Below are 15,055 nucleotides of genomic sequence, written 5' to 3'. Positions count from 1 at the left end.
AGAATTGTAATTAAATAGGTGTTTATCTCATCACATTTGCAATGTATTTGCTCATCACATCTAAGAAAAATGAAGATCAGTCTCATGGACCTTTTTATTAAATATTCCTGTTGAAATCCTCACTGGCAAAAGAAAGGAAGCTCTGATATGCAGGAGTTCTAGAAAAGTCTGTGTAGTAGGACCTACTTGAGATGTATCACAGAACTCTAGAATTGCCCTGGTTTGTTCTTGAGCTTGATGTCTATGTTTACAGAAACCAGGTCTGCAGTCACATGGTGGCTGAGCTTCTGATGTGTAGACTCATGATCGCACTTGAAATCTAACATATAAAATGGAGTATCAGCCCCAAGACACTAAAAGAGAGTCTTAAATAATTGAAGAACAGTTTACTCTCTTGAAAACTATTATAATAATTATTATATTAGTATTGTTACCATTAATATTGACATTATATTATATATAATGTATACTTCTGAGGTACACAGTACATTATAATTCTTATTAGTAATGTCACAAAATTCTATATAGCGTTCTTTTACTGGGGAATAATGAAGCCTGTAAATATGTATATTTAACTTTGCATTTTAAGAAATGTAGGGTTTGCATACTAAGTAATTCTCTTCAAGCTGCAGAGTAAACAGTTCCTTTAAATTCTTTGTAGAACGAAGAGAGTTATCAATAAAGTGTAGCTTGATTTATATGAAGTTTTTTCTTCTCCCTGCTCATCAGCCTGAGAACAGCATGACTCGAAGGAATATTCTCAATAATGAATACATAATGCTTAAAGAAATTTGCGTTTTTCACTAGTTAGTTTTTTAACAAGGAAGGAAGGTGGGGAAAGAAGAAAGAAGGGAAGCAAGAGAAGAGAAAGAGAGAAAAACACTTGTCATCTGAAAATGTAGACTCGGGTTCTATAACACAAAGAAAGTGCAGGCAGCTTTTGTCCATCTGCCCGTGACTTTAATACATTGAACAAGCAGTTTATTTTTTCTCTCTTATAGAACCATGTGTCACTGACATTAAGCTTGCAGCTGCTGCCTCACCCATAAGCCAGAAGTGGGGGTTGAACTTTGTTCCAAGAACACACCTGTTGCTTAGGGGAAAAAAAACCCCACATACCTGATTGTACAGTATAGAAATTTGAGACTGACACAAATGTGCATCATGTTAACTCCTGTCCCTGTGTGTAAAAGCTATTTCACAGACACTAACAATGAAAAAGGGCAGCCAAGCTATGATTTAACGTCTGTCTTGATGTGTTGGCTGCTGGTCGGGTTTAATTTACTGAACACTCAATAGTCTATTGACAGAACAGACCACAAAAAAAGGGAACTAATAGCTACAATTAGGAAGCTCTGTTGAACCGAAGAACATAGCAGGTTTAGAAAAGATTAGATCTTGTAATGCCGCCTTGTATGCAGCATAAACTGAAGGGCTTATTTAAATTACCCTTCAACCCAGGAACACTGACACAGCTTGCACTCTTTTTAAGGGATAAACAAACAATGCACAATTTTATAATAGATGTTTAGGGTAAATATAGTCCTCAATGTCAAAGAAAAGGATCCCCCAGAAACTGGGCCTACAGAATTGTAAGCTGTTGGTCAACAATCATTTATCCTTAAATGGATGAATGTGGTTTGTTTTTTTTAAAAAACAAAGCTGTCCTATTGTTACTCATGGTATATGTAACTAATCTTGAGTCTGTTTCTAAATGATTTGACCATCATGAAACAACTGCAAATCATATAGCTCTTCCTAACTCAAGCCCTTTTTGGAGATTTATAGAATTTACATATTAATGTTTGTAAAGGTCTGGAACATTTATTTCTTATCATGATTAAGATGGATACAAGAGAAATATTCTTTTATTAATTGTTCAATAAAAATGAGAGACCCACAGTATGAACAAAAGGGCAATAAAATTCAGCAAAAAAAGTATAATACACTAAACATGGTAAGATTAAATGGTATTAAACACTATTATAGCTTTGAGTTCCTGGACTTTATAATGGATGGACCTATGTAGACAGTTGTTATAGCTCTACTTTTAATGGGCCGTGGTTACTGTTGTAGATATTCCTAAAACTTGTTACTTACTTAAATCATCTACAGAATGTCGTGTTCATTTTATGCCTTGCTGGTTAGGTAACATGTCCAAAGGATGTGTAAGTTAAGGATGATCTCTTGTTTGTATTTGAATTTCAAAGCTGGCTCTTAACTTTTTATAGCATGACCTTGAGCTAGTCCTTACCCTTCTCAGTAATGAGACTGGACCATATCACTTCCAAGGGCTCTCAGAGCCCCTTTGAGTGACTCACCCTTTGTCTCAGTGTAAAAGCATGAGGGAGTTACTCAGTTGCCAAATGAAGAGCTTGAGATAGAACAGCTTCATCACCAATATAAAGAAAAAAAAAATCTTGAGCCATACCAGGGAAAGAACCTTAAACAAGCAAAACAAGCAGAAGGAAACATGTCAGAAAAAGGATACACAGAACACTAAAGATAACATATCATCCTGCTTTATGATAATATAGAAAAAAATCAGACTCCTTCATTTAAAAAGACCTTGAGAGACTTCCCTGGCAGTCCAGGGGCTAAGAAGACTCCATGCTCCGAATATAGGAGCCCAGATTCTATCCCCAGTCAGGGAATTAGATCCCACATGCCACAACTAAAGGTCCTACATGCCACAGCTAAGACCTGGTGTGGCCAAATAAATAAATACAAAAAAATAAAAAATACAAATAAAAGACCTTGCAGGCTCCGTGAGTCTGTCCTTCTTGGTCTTATTGGTTCTTACTTCTTCCTTGACATGGACCTATCCCTAGAATAAATTACATAAAAATGGCTATATATTTATTTTACTAATTGTATCCATATTCTTTCTTCGATTTTAGAAAACCTTTATGGGTAGTTTGTACTCAAAAAGAACAATCATTTGCATTTTTGGTGCTTTATAATCTGGGTCTATGTAGAAACCCTCCTGCCCCCACCAAAAAACAAAAAACAATCAGAAGCACAAGTTTGGTGCCTCCTGAGAAACCTGTATGCAGGTCAAGAAGCAACAGTTAGAACCTGACATGGAACAATGAACTGGTTCCAAATTGGGAAAGGAGTATGTCAAGGCTGTATATTGTCACCCTGCTTATTTAATGTAAGGGCTTCCCTGGTAGCTCAGCTGGTAAGGAATTTGCCTGCAGTGTAGGAAACCCTGTTTTGATTCCTGAGTCAGAAGATCCGCTGGTGAAGGGATAGGCTACCCACGCCAGTATTCTTGGGCTTCCCTGGTGGCTCAGCTGGTAAAGAATCTGCCTGGATTGTGGGAAACCTGGGTTTGATCCCTGGGTTGGGAATATCCTCTGGAGAAGAGAACGGCTACCCACTCCAGTATTCTGGCCTGGAGAATTATTTATATGCAGATCACATGATACGAAATGCCAGGCTGGATGAATCACAAGCTGGAATCAAGATTGCTGGGAGAAATATCAACAACCTCAGATATGCAGATGATACCACCCTTATGGCAGAAAGTGAAGAGAAGCTAAAGAGCCTCTTGATGAAGGTGAAAGAGGAGAGTGAAAAAGTTGGCTTAAAACTCAACATTCAGAAAACTAAGATCAAGGCATCTGGTCCCATCACTTCATGGCAAATAGATGGGGAAACAATGGAAACAGTGACAGACTTTCTTTTCTTGGGCTCCAAAATCACTGCAGATGGTGACTGCAGCCATGAAATTAAAAGACACTTGCTCCTTGGACGAAAAGCTGTGACAAACCTAGACAGTGTATTAAAAAGCAGAGACATCATTTTGCCAACAAAGTTCTGTTTAGTGAAAAACCAAAGCTATGGTTTCTCCAGTAGTTATGTTGGATATGAGAGTTGGACCATAAAGAAGGCTCAGCGCCTTTGAATTGTGGTGCTGGAGAAGACTCCTTGAGAGTCCCTTGGACTCTCTTGCAAGGAGATCAAACCAGTCAATCCTAAAGGAAATCAACCTTGAATATTCATTGGAAGGACTGATGCTAAGTTCCCAATATTTTGGCTCCCTGATGTGAAGAGCCCATTCATTGGAAAAGACCCTGGGGAAAGATTAAGGGCAGGAGGAGAAGGGGGCGACAGGGGATGAGATGGTTGGATGGCATCACTGATTCAATGGACATGAGTTTGTGCTAGCTCTGAGAGATAGTGGAGGACAGAGGAGCCTGCCATGCTGCAGTCGGTGGGGTCGCCAAGAGTCAGACACAATGGAGCAACTGAACAACAACAGCAGTGAAACAGCCCATTCCACACAGATCCATCCTCCTCAGTCTCCTGCTTGCCTTCAGTCAAATTGGCCCTCCCATTGACTAGTTTCTTGCTAATAGTTTTAGTCTGAACATTTATTTTTATTATAATTAAACATAAATATACCTTGGCAATCTCAAGCTCAAAGGATCATGTGACATGTGTCACATTCTCCAGATGGCAGAGAACCTCCCCCCCCCAAAAAAATTACTTGTACAAAGAATTCTGCATCTAGGTTTCAATCAGGCTTTATATTAGGGATCTTCTGTTTTACAGTCTTAGCCAGTTACGATAGAATTATTAGAGAAGAAAGTACCGTGGAAATCATCCATTCCAATATACATCCTCATTTCTTTTTCTTTGTCTTTCTGCCTCCCTCCCTCTCTCCATCCCTCCCTCTCTCCCTCCTCTTCTTTATCTCCTAACACCCAGGGACAACTCTCTGAAAGAGAGTGTACCTGAAGGTGTTAGTCACTCTGTCATGTCCGACTCTTTGGGATTCCATGGACTGTAGTCCTCCAGGCTCCTCTGTCCATGGGATTTCTCAGGCCAGAATACTAGAATGGATTGCCATTTCCTTCTCCAAGGAATCTTCCTGACCTAGGGATTGAACCTGGGTCTCCTGCATTGCAGATAGACTCTTTACCACCTGAGCCATCAGGGAAGCCCTCCAACATACATCCTCATTTCTCTTTGTCTTTCTGCCTCCCTCTCTCTCTCCATCCCTCCCTCTCTCTCTTCTCTTCCTTCTTTTCTTCCTCTCTACCTGTCTTTTTCTCTTCCTTTCTTCAAAGAAAGAAACTGCAACCTAGAGAGGTTGGTGGTATAGGTGCCATGTTGTATACAGAGCCATGACCCCATGGCGGAGGAGGAATCTGGTCTCCAACATCTCCATCCGTGGTTTGGGAGATGCCTGGCTTAGACCCCCTGGGTCAGCTGTCTCTCACTGCCTTTGTAGGCAACTGAATCACTAGTAAGATGCAGCGGCATGTGTCTGCCACCTCTTCTTGTCCTCTGCACTCAACAGCTGGCACCGTTCCCCCTATCAGATTTCCACAATAGGTCAAGAAAAGGGTGGACTTGGGCTCAGCAGGTGAGGAGAGGAGTTACAGTGAACATCACCGTAACTCATGTCTTTCATGTGTCTCCTCAGAGCAGTGCTGAGTGAGGCAGCAGAGCAGTGACCTCCAGGACAGATGAACTGTATCCCTCATGGTCTTCTCCCCAGTCACTAAACCAGCCTGCTCTCAGCCTGGTCATCACTCACTGTGCTGTTGACACCAAATTGGCAGAATTCAGAAAGATCAGAGATCAATCCATCTCTGTTACGGTTTCTTTCCAAGAAGGTGGAGAATTTTGACTCTCAGCACTGAACACATACTTTGTTTTTAACTTAAGGATGTTTGCTTTTAGAACATCTAATCCCCGTCTCTGCCCTTAAACATCGTAGTTTCATAGCACATTTTAAGCCTAGGGAAGGCTCTTTATCAGGAACTGGACTTGGAATCTCAGCATCTCTTGAAGAAACACCAGGCATCACTAATCGCCAGAATCTCCCTGTTTACTCCACCAAAAATAAATGTCTCCAGAATATTTTGCTGAGACAGTGAGTTGGGTTCCATCTCTCAGGTTAAGATGAGACCTGTGCTTTTCTTTCTGCTTCTTTTTTTTTTTTTTAATTTTTTTTAAAAAATATGAAACGCTTCACGAATTTGCGTGTCATCCTCGCGCAGGGGCCATGCTAATCTTCTCTGTATCGTTCCAATTTTAGTATATGTGCTGCCGAAGCGAGCACTTCTTTCTGCTTCTTAAAGGAAACCTAAGGAAACCTGTGGAACACCAGCCTTGATTATTCTCTTCTGGTCTGTGATCACTGGTGTAATCAAAATGGAAGAACTGAAATATGCAGAGATGTGTTCTGAACGTACTCAGACTTCTGTGTGCACATTGCTATATTTAAGGTGGATGGGCAGCAAGGTCCTACTCTATAGCACAGGGAACTCTACTCAATGTTATATGGCAGCCTGGATGGGAGGGAAGTTTGGGGGAGAATGCACACATGTATATGTATGACTGAGTTGCTCTGTTGTGCACCTGAAACTATCACATTATTAAGCAGCTATACTCCAATATAGAATAAAAAGTTAAAAAAAAACACCAAAATGCCCTTTCAGAAGATTGTTTCCATGTGAGAATTTAATCATGTTACTTAGTACTGCATGACAGAGGTCCTTTTCCTTTCTCTTGCCTTTTTCTTTTTTCCCCCTTTCCTTCTTCCTAAAACTATGCCAATAATGCGAACACTTGTTGTTTTCTATCTAGACTTCAGGATAATTTAATTGTTTGCCTGGAGGCTGCTTCAGCGTCTGAAAATTAATACTTTGTCTAAAAGTAATGACCTGATCTCATTTTGATTATCTTATTATTTCTATTCTAGCAACCATACCCACAGAACACGCCACACACACAGACACACACAGAGACATGCCCCTCCGCATATGTATATCTACTGTTCACCTAAGAATTCCTTATAATGCTGTATTAGCTACATATAAGAAAAAACAGCCTCGATCAAATCGATGGGCACTCTGACCTTAGTCACTCTACTCATAGTGTATGTGTTTGCAGATTCCTTAGTGTGCGTGAGGCAACTGCAAAATATGCTTTTTAACCTGTAGTATATTTTTCCCATTCCAGTTGTATTTAGAACATGGTTGAAAATTGTAAGTTTTGAAACATGGCAGTTTACACTTTCATAACATATTCCATGCCAATTCTTTTTAATATATAAGATGTTTTAGTGCTGTAAAAAAAAACAGGGTATTCAGTGAATTAATAATTTATCACTCTGTGTATGTGTTTGCAATAGAAATACTTTCCTTTTCAGAAAACACTTTGCAAAATAAATATTTTAAATGGTAAGGTACTTGGATTGCTGATAGTTGACTTTCAATGGCTTTGGTTAAAACAGCTCAACATACAGAAAAGATGGTATGATTTATCCCTTCAGACCCACCTGTTGAGTGTTGGGGACTAGTTCAAGGTTCCAAAAGTATACTGTTCTCCTCTTGCCTTCTTAGTGTCCAGCACTTATCCACAGTAAGTGGTTAATAAATGTTTGCCAAATGAATGAATGAAACCAAATGTGTAAAAGAATCAAATTACTGAATCAGTGGACGCATGAATGTACTATGGCTGACAATTTGGATCAAGCAGTATTGTAGATGAGGAGTTAAAAGAAAATCAAGGCCAGGTTGTATGTCATGAAGTAGCAAGAGAAACATAGATTCTATAGATATTTATCATGAATGCATACACACGCGCACACAAGCCCTGGTTTTATCGTAGCCCTGACAATGTATCTAGTACCATCTTCATTCTCTTTATTCTCATTCCTCTTTTATAGTTGAGGAAAATGAGCCACTGAAAGACTGGAGCTCTAAGGCAGTTTAAGAAAACTATGGAATTTAGAAAGACGGTAACAACGACCCTATGCAAGACAGCAAAAGAGACACAGATGTAAAGAAGAGACTTTTGGACTATGTGGGGGAAGGCGAGGGTGGGATGATATAAGAGAATAGCACTGAAACATGTATATTACTATATGTAAAGTAGATGACCAGTGCAAATTCAATGCACGAAGCAGGGCACCCAAAGCTGGTGCGCTGGGACAACCCAGAGGGATGGGGTGGAGAAGGAGGTGATGGGGGTTTGAGGATGTTGAGACACATGTACACTCATGGCTGATTCATGTCAATGTATGGCAAAAACCACCATAATATTGAGAAGTAAAGAGCCTCCAATTAAAATAATTAATTTTTAAAAAACTTAAAAAAAAAAAGAAAGCTAGATGGGAATTCATAAGTAACAGGAAAATCCATCAGTGTATTGACTTGTAGTCCAGTAGAAATCCCATGAGCTTACTGTGACAGTATATTTTTGTGAGCCTTACTATAAGTATTTTAAACTGAAGGTCAGAGTTAGACTCTGGATTTTGTTTGATTTTTCTGTTTGGATTGGGTTTTAGCATGTTGCTTTCCCCTCTGATCATTAAAGTGATAGTGATCAGGCAAGAAATAACTTGGGAGTCAAAAGGGCCAGTTGAGAAATTTAATTTTTGTCCAGGACTTCATGGCATCATATTTCTAATAATTAGTTATTCCTGGTTTCATGAGTCTTTAGTTGTATTTATATAATTTTAAATATCTGGGTGAAAAGTGAAAAATTCAGTTGTTGTTGTTTAGTAGCTAAGTCGTGTCCAACCCTTTCATAGCACCGCGGACTGTAGCCCACCAGGCTGCTCTTTCCATGGGATTTCCCAGGCAAGAATACTGGAATGGGTTGCCATTTCCTTCTCCAGGGGATGGGTCTTCCTGACCCAGGGATTGAACCTGCATCTCCTGCTTGGCAGGCAAATTCTTTACCACTGAGCCACCTGGGAAGAGAAAAATTCAGTAGTTTGTCTCAATATATCCAGGTCAGACAGTCCCAAACTTTTAGATGAGGACTCTCACCCCAAAGTTCATCTGTAAATTAGCTCTTAGAAACTTGGAAAACATTTGCCTATAGACCTAATATAAGGGATGGGTGGTTCATTTCATATGCAAAGATGCAGAAGAATATTACTCTGTGTGTGATATACAAACCACTGCCATCCACAGACTCTGCTAATGGTCTGCCATGAAATGAGTACAGAAATTCTGAGTAAGACATTGAGAACTTTTATAAGAATCCAGCAGAGTCATTTTAAAGGCTGCTAAATCTGATAATTTAAGAAACTTGGACTTGTACTTTGTGTGTCTTTATTTCATTTTTATAGTAAGGCTCTTGTATTAATATTTCTTTTACAAAACTATCAGTCTGTGAGAGATGAGAAATTAAAAAGAAAATCTTCACCAAAGGTTTTTTGAGTAGCACCATGTAATGCAAAATGTTGGGGAGGAAACATGACTCAATGACTCTTCCACCATGATTTTAGTTTTAGTTAAATGAAGCCGGAAAATAATAATATTAAATGAAAAACACTCATTTATTATGAATGCTGATACCTGGGGGAGTGAGCATTTAGTTAGAGAAGGACTTAGCACCAGATAAGGATTTCTGTGCAGATTCTGTGTACTTCCAGCTGACGATGGGCCTGGTTCCTTTCTACTTTTGCTACCAGGCATAGGATTTTTCTTTTTCTTTGTATGAGTATATAATTACTCTCCTTTGATTATCAGAATAAATTGAGAATTGACATGTGGGACCAATAAAAAAGGAAAGAAGAAATTTTTCCAAGGATAACAGAACAGGAATTGAAAGGGTAGAGAGATGATACACTTACCAAAAGATTTGCCTTACTGAAAAGTGAAGTCTGCTGGCTTCCCTGATGGCTCAGTGGCTAAGACTCCAGGCGCCCAATGCCAGGAACCTGGGTCTAATCCCTGGTCAGGGAACTAGATCCCATATGCCAAAATGAAGAGTTTGCCTGGCTCAACTAAAGATCCCACATGCTCCTGGTAAGACCCAGTACAGCCAAATTCATAATAAATAAATAAAAATAAATATTTTAAAAACATTATGATTATATAGTTTGCTTTAAAAATGATGAAATGTTTATTTTTTTTTATTTTACAAAAAGAAAGTCTGGAAGGATACTTATTAAATTGCTGAGAGTGGTCATTTTTCGGGATTAGACTTACCAAAATCTTTACATCCTAAACATCCATGTCTTTTGAACTTTTGTAACAAGCATGTGTAAACTGTTATCAGAAGAAAGGGAGAGGAAGATGTGGTATTTTAAGAAAAAGATCTTGGAATCGAGGTATTTCCTGGAAGTTCACTGAGCAGCAAAAGACAAGTGAAGAAAACACGGGTACCAAGTAATGTTGGTCCCACACAGCTTGGCTGCATGGTGGTCAGGAGTGGTCAGGAGTCCAAGATGCTGCAGAATCCATGGGGACCTGAGGAACCAGTGTTCAGCAAGGACTTTCATGGACTGAGTGTTCCATCGTAAGATCTCAGTTCTTGTCGGATCTGTACGGTTGATGAATGAACCAAAATCTGGTTTGTAGCTAAATTCTATGGTCACAGGAGATCTATTTCATTTCCCTGCCTTATTTAAATTTTCTGTATTAGTAAGAGAGGTGAAGGGGAAAGAGAACTAACATTTATTGAGGACCTGCTATGTTAAGCTCTTCCTACAGCTGCCAATGCATAGCTTTACTTGATCATCAGGAGAACACTTTAAGGTAGGTAAATTCGAGATAAAGAAACCAGGCGTCAGGAAGGTTGGATAACTTGCTTATAGCCATACGTCAATGGGTAGAGTTGGATTCTATCTCAGCCCTATCTGAATATCTGAAGCTCACGGATTCTCTGCTGTGCCACACCGCTTTCCAAGAATTTCAAATCATTCAGTATTTATTGGTAGTTATTGAGCTTCTGGTGTAGTGAAGGCCCTTCTGTGTAGGCACTGGGCTTCCCAAGTGGCTCAGTGGTTAAGAATCCTCCTGCTATTGCAGGAGACATGGATTTAATCACTGGGTCGGGAAGATTCCCTCGAGAAGGAAATGGCAACCTGATCTGGTATTCTTGCCTGGGAAATTCCATGAACAGAGGAGCCTGGCGGGTACAGTCCATGAGGTTGCAGAGTTGGATACAACTTAGCAACTAAACAACATGTAGGCACCCAGGGGCCTAGTCTTCAAGAGCTTATTACCTACTTGGAGACTTAAGGCATACACACATGCATGAAACTTAAATAAGCATGCGACTTAAATAATACCAAGTGAAAGGACAGTGCTTAGCGTTACAATGCATTCTAGAATAAGGAGTACTTGCTGCCTCTAATTTTTCTGTTTCATTGTAGCAGCCAAGTATCCTTTACTTGTATAGACCCCAAAATTCATCAACCATGCAGTACTTCTTGCTTTGAGAGTCAAAGGATTTAAACATGTTGGTAAAATGCTTTCGATTCCTTAAGTGTTAGAAAAGCAAGTGAGAGAATTTTGAGAGGGGCCAATTTGCCAAGTGTTTTGTCACTATGAATTGACTAAATTTGAAAATGAAATTAATTTCAGAGAAGAGTTGTGTTCAGATTACAAACTTATTCTGCCTGTCAGAAAAGCAAACAGATTTAAATATACAATAGTGTTTTCTTTTTTTCTATTCTGATGTCTTAAGAAATACTCACTGGTTTTAATTATTTCAAACAGTTGGTTTTTTTAAAAAGGTCATCTGCTACAATTAACTGTTTAGAAAAGTTTTATATTGGGTTTTTTAAATTACAGTCATTAGTTTTATACTAAAGATTTTACAAACTTTTCTACACATTCTATTGTTTGTGACCTGCTTGTTTCGACCATGTGTTCTGGGCCTCTTTCCATGCCAGTAAGTTGAGGTCTATACTATCACTTTTAATGACTGCATAGTATTTCATTGCATGGTTGTACCATCATTGATATAAACAATCAAAATCATAGGTGGAGGAAATAATATGTACAAGGATGCAGAGCCCAGATGAAGGTGAGACGAGTAAGGCCCTAGGGTGTGACTCTGAAAGGACGTACACCTGGGCTCCACGGCAGCCTCACCTGGTCTCTTCCCTGAAAGGATCAGCATCTAATGGTATTTCAGTTCAGTTCAGTCGCTCAGTCATTTCCAACTCTTTGCAACCCCATGGACTGCAGCACGCCAGGCTTCCCTGTCCATCACCAGCTCCTGGAGTTTGCTTAAACTCATGTCCATCCAGTTGGTGGTATTTATAATCATTTAAAAAATTACTGACATTTGACTTTTTTTCAGTTTTTTCCCTATTATAAATGAAGTTACAGTGCATATCATTTTACAAATACTATTCTATAATTGTACAATTATTTTTTCAAGGAAAAGTCCAAGGATTGGTAGTGCTGGGTCAGTGGTAAATGCTCCCTAGTACTTACTGTTGTCCCCCTGACCCCATCCCGCCCTTCCTGCCCACCACACACATTGTACTGATTCATACTCTCAGTGTCTAAAAGTGCTTTAGGCTGTTGCGTGATAATTACAAACTAGCAAAATAAGAATTTTAGGGACACATGTATGATTTGAACTCACATTATTATTCATGGAATTAATTGTTTTAAAAAAACTTTGCCCTCTGTTACACTAGCAAGAAGATAAAAACAAAGCTATGTGTCCCCCTGTAAATCTTTTTTTTTTTTTTTTTTTGCCAGAGAAGATCATTTATCAGTTCTACCTTTTATTTATTTGACATGGGAGGAAGTTTGTTTAAATTGGTTCTCTGGGGCTGGATGTGACATGTTCTGGATGGGGTGTTACTTTATTGGAAACCGATAATGCAGCTGAGCTATGTAATAGAAGATTTCAGGTCTGAATGTAGAAGGGACATGTTGGAGCTGTTCCTTAGTGTCAGAACTGTGCACTGTGGCTGATGTAAACTACTTATGTGAGCTGGAAGTTGCCAAGGCAACAGTCCTATTAATGAAGAATGAACCTCTCTTATTATCAGTGCCTGGATGAATTTTTTTTTAATAAAATGTGCCTAGTAGTCTCACATTGACATTTTCAATCTACCTACTCATCTTTCCTTTCTAAGCTGCAAAACTATTTAGCTGTATTCAATAAGGATGCATTCTTTCTCTGCTAATGAAAGTGGAATCATTGGGGAAAAAAAAACCAGTCAACTGTAAGGGCAGTAAAAATACTAATTTATAACAATTACCGAATATAAAATTATTGTCCTTTTGATATATGCTTTGGCTAAGGCAGAGCCTGAAATTGACTGGGACTTAGTAGGTATTTGAGCAGGCCAGAGTCTTAAAATTAACTTGTCTTTATGATTTAATGGAGCGTTGCCAACATATTTATAAATAAGTGGAGTGTGACATTGCTCCTTCCTTCTCCTGGTCAGACTGTAAATTTAGACTCCATTTTATTGTGTGCACACTAGAAATTTAAAAAAAAAGAAAGCTGTGGTTAAATTGTAGGCTTTAGGGAACCCTGTTGTCTTGAAGAGCCAGAGAGCCATGTTAAGGGGAACGATGGTTAGAATGACTGGGTACCAAGCATTGTGCTTCCTGGGGTCTAGAAAGAAGGAAATCATTTCTTCAAAAAAAATACATTCCTGGCCGTCCAGTGGTTAAGACTCCGCACAGGGAATGTGGGTTTAATCCCTGGTCAGGGAACTAAGATCCCACATGCATGGACAAAATAAAAAAAAGAATACATGCCCTTTTTTAATGAGAATACTTCTTGTGTTTTGTCAAGCTAACCAGATGAGGAACTTACCTTTCAGTTATGGTGATCAGCAACCCATTCCTTTTAAATGGAATGTTTGTTGTCTGTTCCACCTGACTAGCACCTTGTTGCCTGTTACAGTCATTAGTCATTCTTGACTTGTTTCCCCTGAGAAGGTACTCAGAACTTTCTGATTATGAAATTAAATAATAAACTTCAATTGTGTTCTCATCACATCTTTTTAATTTTTTTCTGATAATAAAATTTAAATGTTTGAGGTAGAAAATTTGACAATAAATGTATGAAGAAGAAAATTTTAAAGCCACTCATAATCCCACTACTCAGTTAACTGACATCGTGGCATATTTACATCACCAGGACATTGTTCAGAGTCCTCCTTGGTAAGATAGAATCAACACTGATCTGTGAGGGCCCTATGTATAAGGACAAGTGACACATGCCAAAGGAGATAGGAAGATGCTGACTGAAATTAAGGAGACGGTTGTAGTCCAAGCAAAACTTGGCCCTTCTATATCACTGTGGCAATTTCAGGGTCAGCAACAAGTAGCAGTCAATCTGATTTCTCAACTTAACATCTTTAGACTACATGGCTGACAAAACAGATTTTGCCGTCAGAACAAGTTTTAGCACAAACATGCCTCCAGTTTTCTTTGTTAATAGTAATCCTGGCTTGCTTCTTTATGCCTTTCCTATTGGCACGTAGGGAAGAGAGAGCTGTTTCCCAAACATATACAAAATAGGCAAAAGTTCGTGGGAACTAAGGATGTCATAGTGAAGAGACATTGTGTACTTGCATGTTTTATTCTTGGCAGTGATGGCATAAAGAGGCAGTTTGGGTGTTGTTTTAGTCCCCTCCAAGCATCCCCAGATAAATATGATAAAAATAACAATAATAAGCACAAATAATAAAAGTCTCATGCACTGAGGATAAAAGCTTCTTTAAAGAACTTTGTTATTTTTAAGAAACTGAAACAATCCAAGTAAAAATGGAGTGTTTATCACTGAGTCTCTTAGTGACCCCCTGTCAGCACAGTCCCACCATCCTTTCCACCAGATAATACCCCTAAGCCCCTCTCGCATAGCCGTTCATAACCACCCCTAACTCCGATTCCATAATACATTATGCATATATCACAAGGCAGGTAATGGGGAAATGCTCTGTCATCAGAAGGATGAAGCTGGGATGGAAGTTCCAAAATGTCTGAAAATGGAAACAGAATATGTTTTTTCTCATTTGAAAAAGAAGCGGAAAGTTCATACCAATGTCAGTTCCCTGGTTTTGATGTTGCACTATATTTAAGTAAGATATAACTAATGAAGTAAATTAGGGCTTCCCTGGTGGCCCAGAAGGTAAAGAGTCTGCCTGCAATGCAAGAGACCCAGGTTTGATTCCTGAGTGGGGAAGACCCCCTGGAGAAAGGAACGGCAACCCAGTCCAATATTCTTCCCTGGAGAATCCCATGGACAGAGGAACCTGGAGGGCTACAGTCCACGGGGTTGCAAAGAGTCAGACACAACTAAGCAA

General features: G+C 39.1%; 1 protein-coding gene and 1 non-coding gene across 2 annotated transcripts in view; one reads left to right on the top strand and one right to left on the bottom strand.

The window, feature by feature from the left end:
• Window positions 1-15,055, top strand: part of CAP2 (cyclase associated actin cytoskeleton regulatory protein 2) — a 127,764-nt gene that overhangs the window by 26,692 nt on the left and 86,017 nt on the right. The gene's annotated exons all lie outside the window — the stretch shown is intronic.
• On the bottom strand, window positions 5,976-6,082 carry LOC122697941. The gene has a single exon (XR_006342262.1). It is a non-coding gene; the product is annotated as a U6 spliceosomal RNA (small nuclear RNA).

Source organism: Cervus elaphus, chromosome 7 (assembly GCF_910594005.1).
Source record: "Cervus elaphus chromosome 7, mCerEla1.1, whole genome shotgun sequence".
NCBI classification, from domain to species: Eukaryota; Metazoa; Chordata; class Mammalia; order Artiodactyla; family Cervidae; genus Cervus; species Cervus elaphus.
The sequence above is the reverse complement of the archived record's forward strand: the minus strand, read 5'-3'. Positions and strand labels throughout refer to the sequence as shown.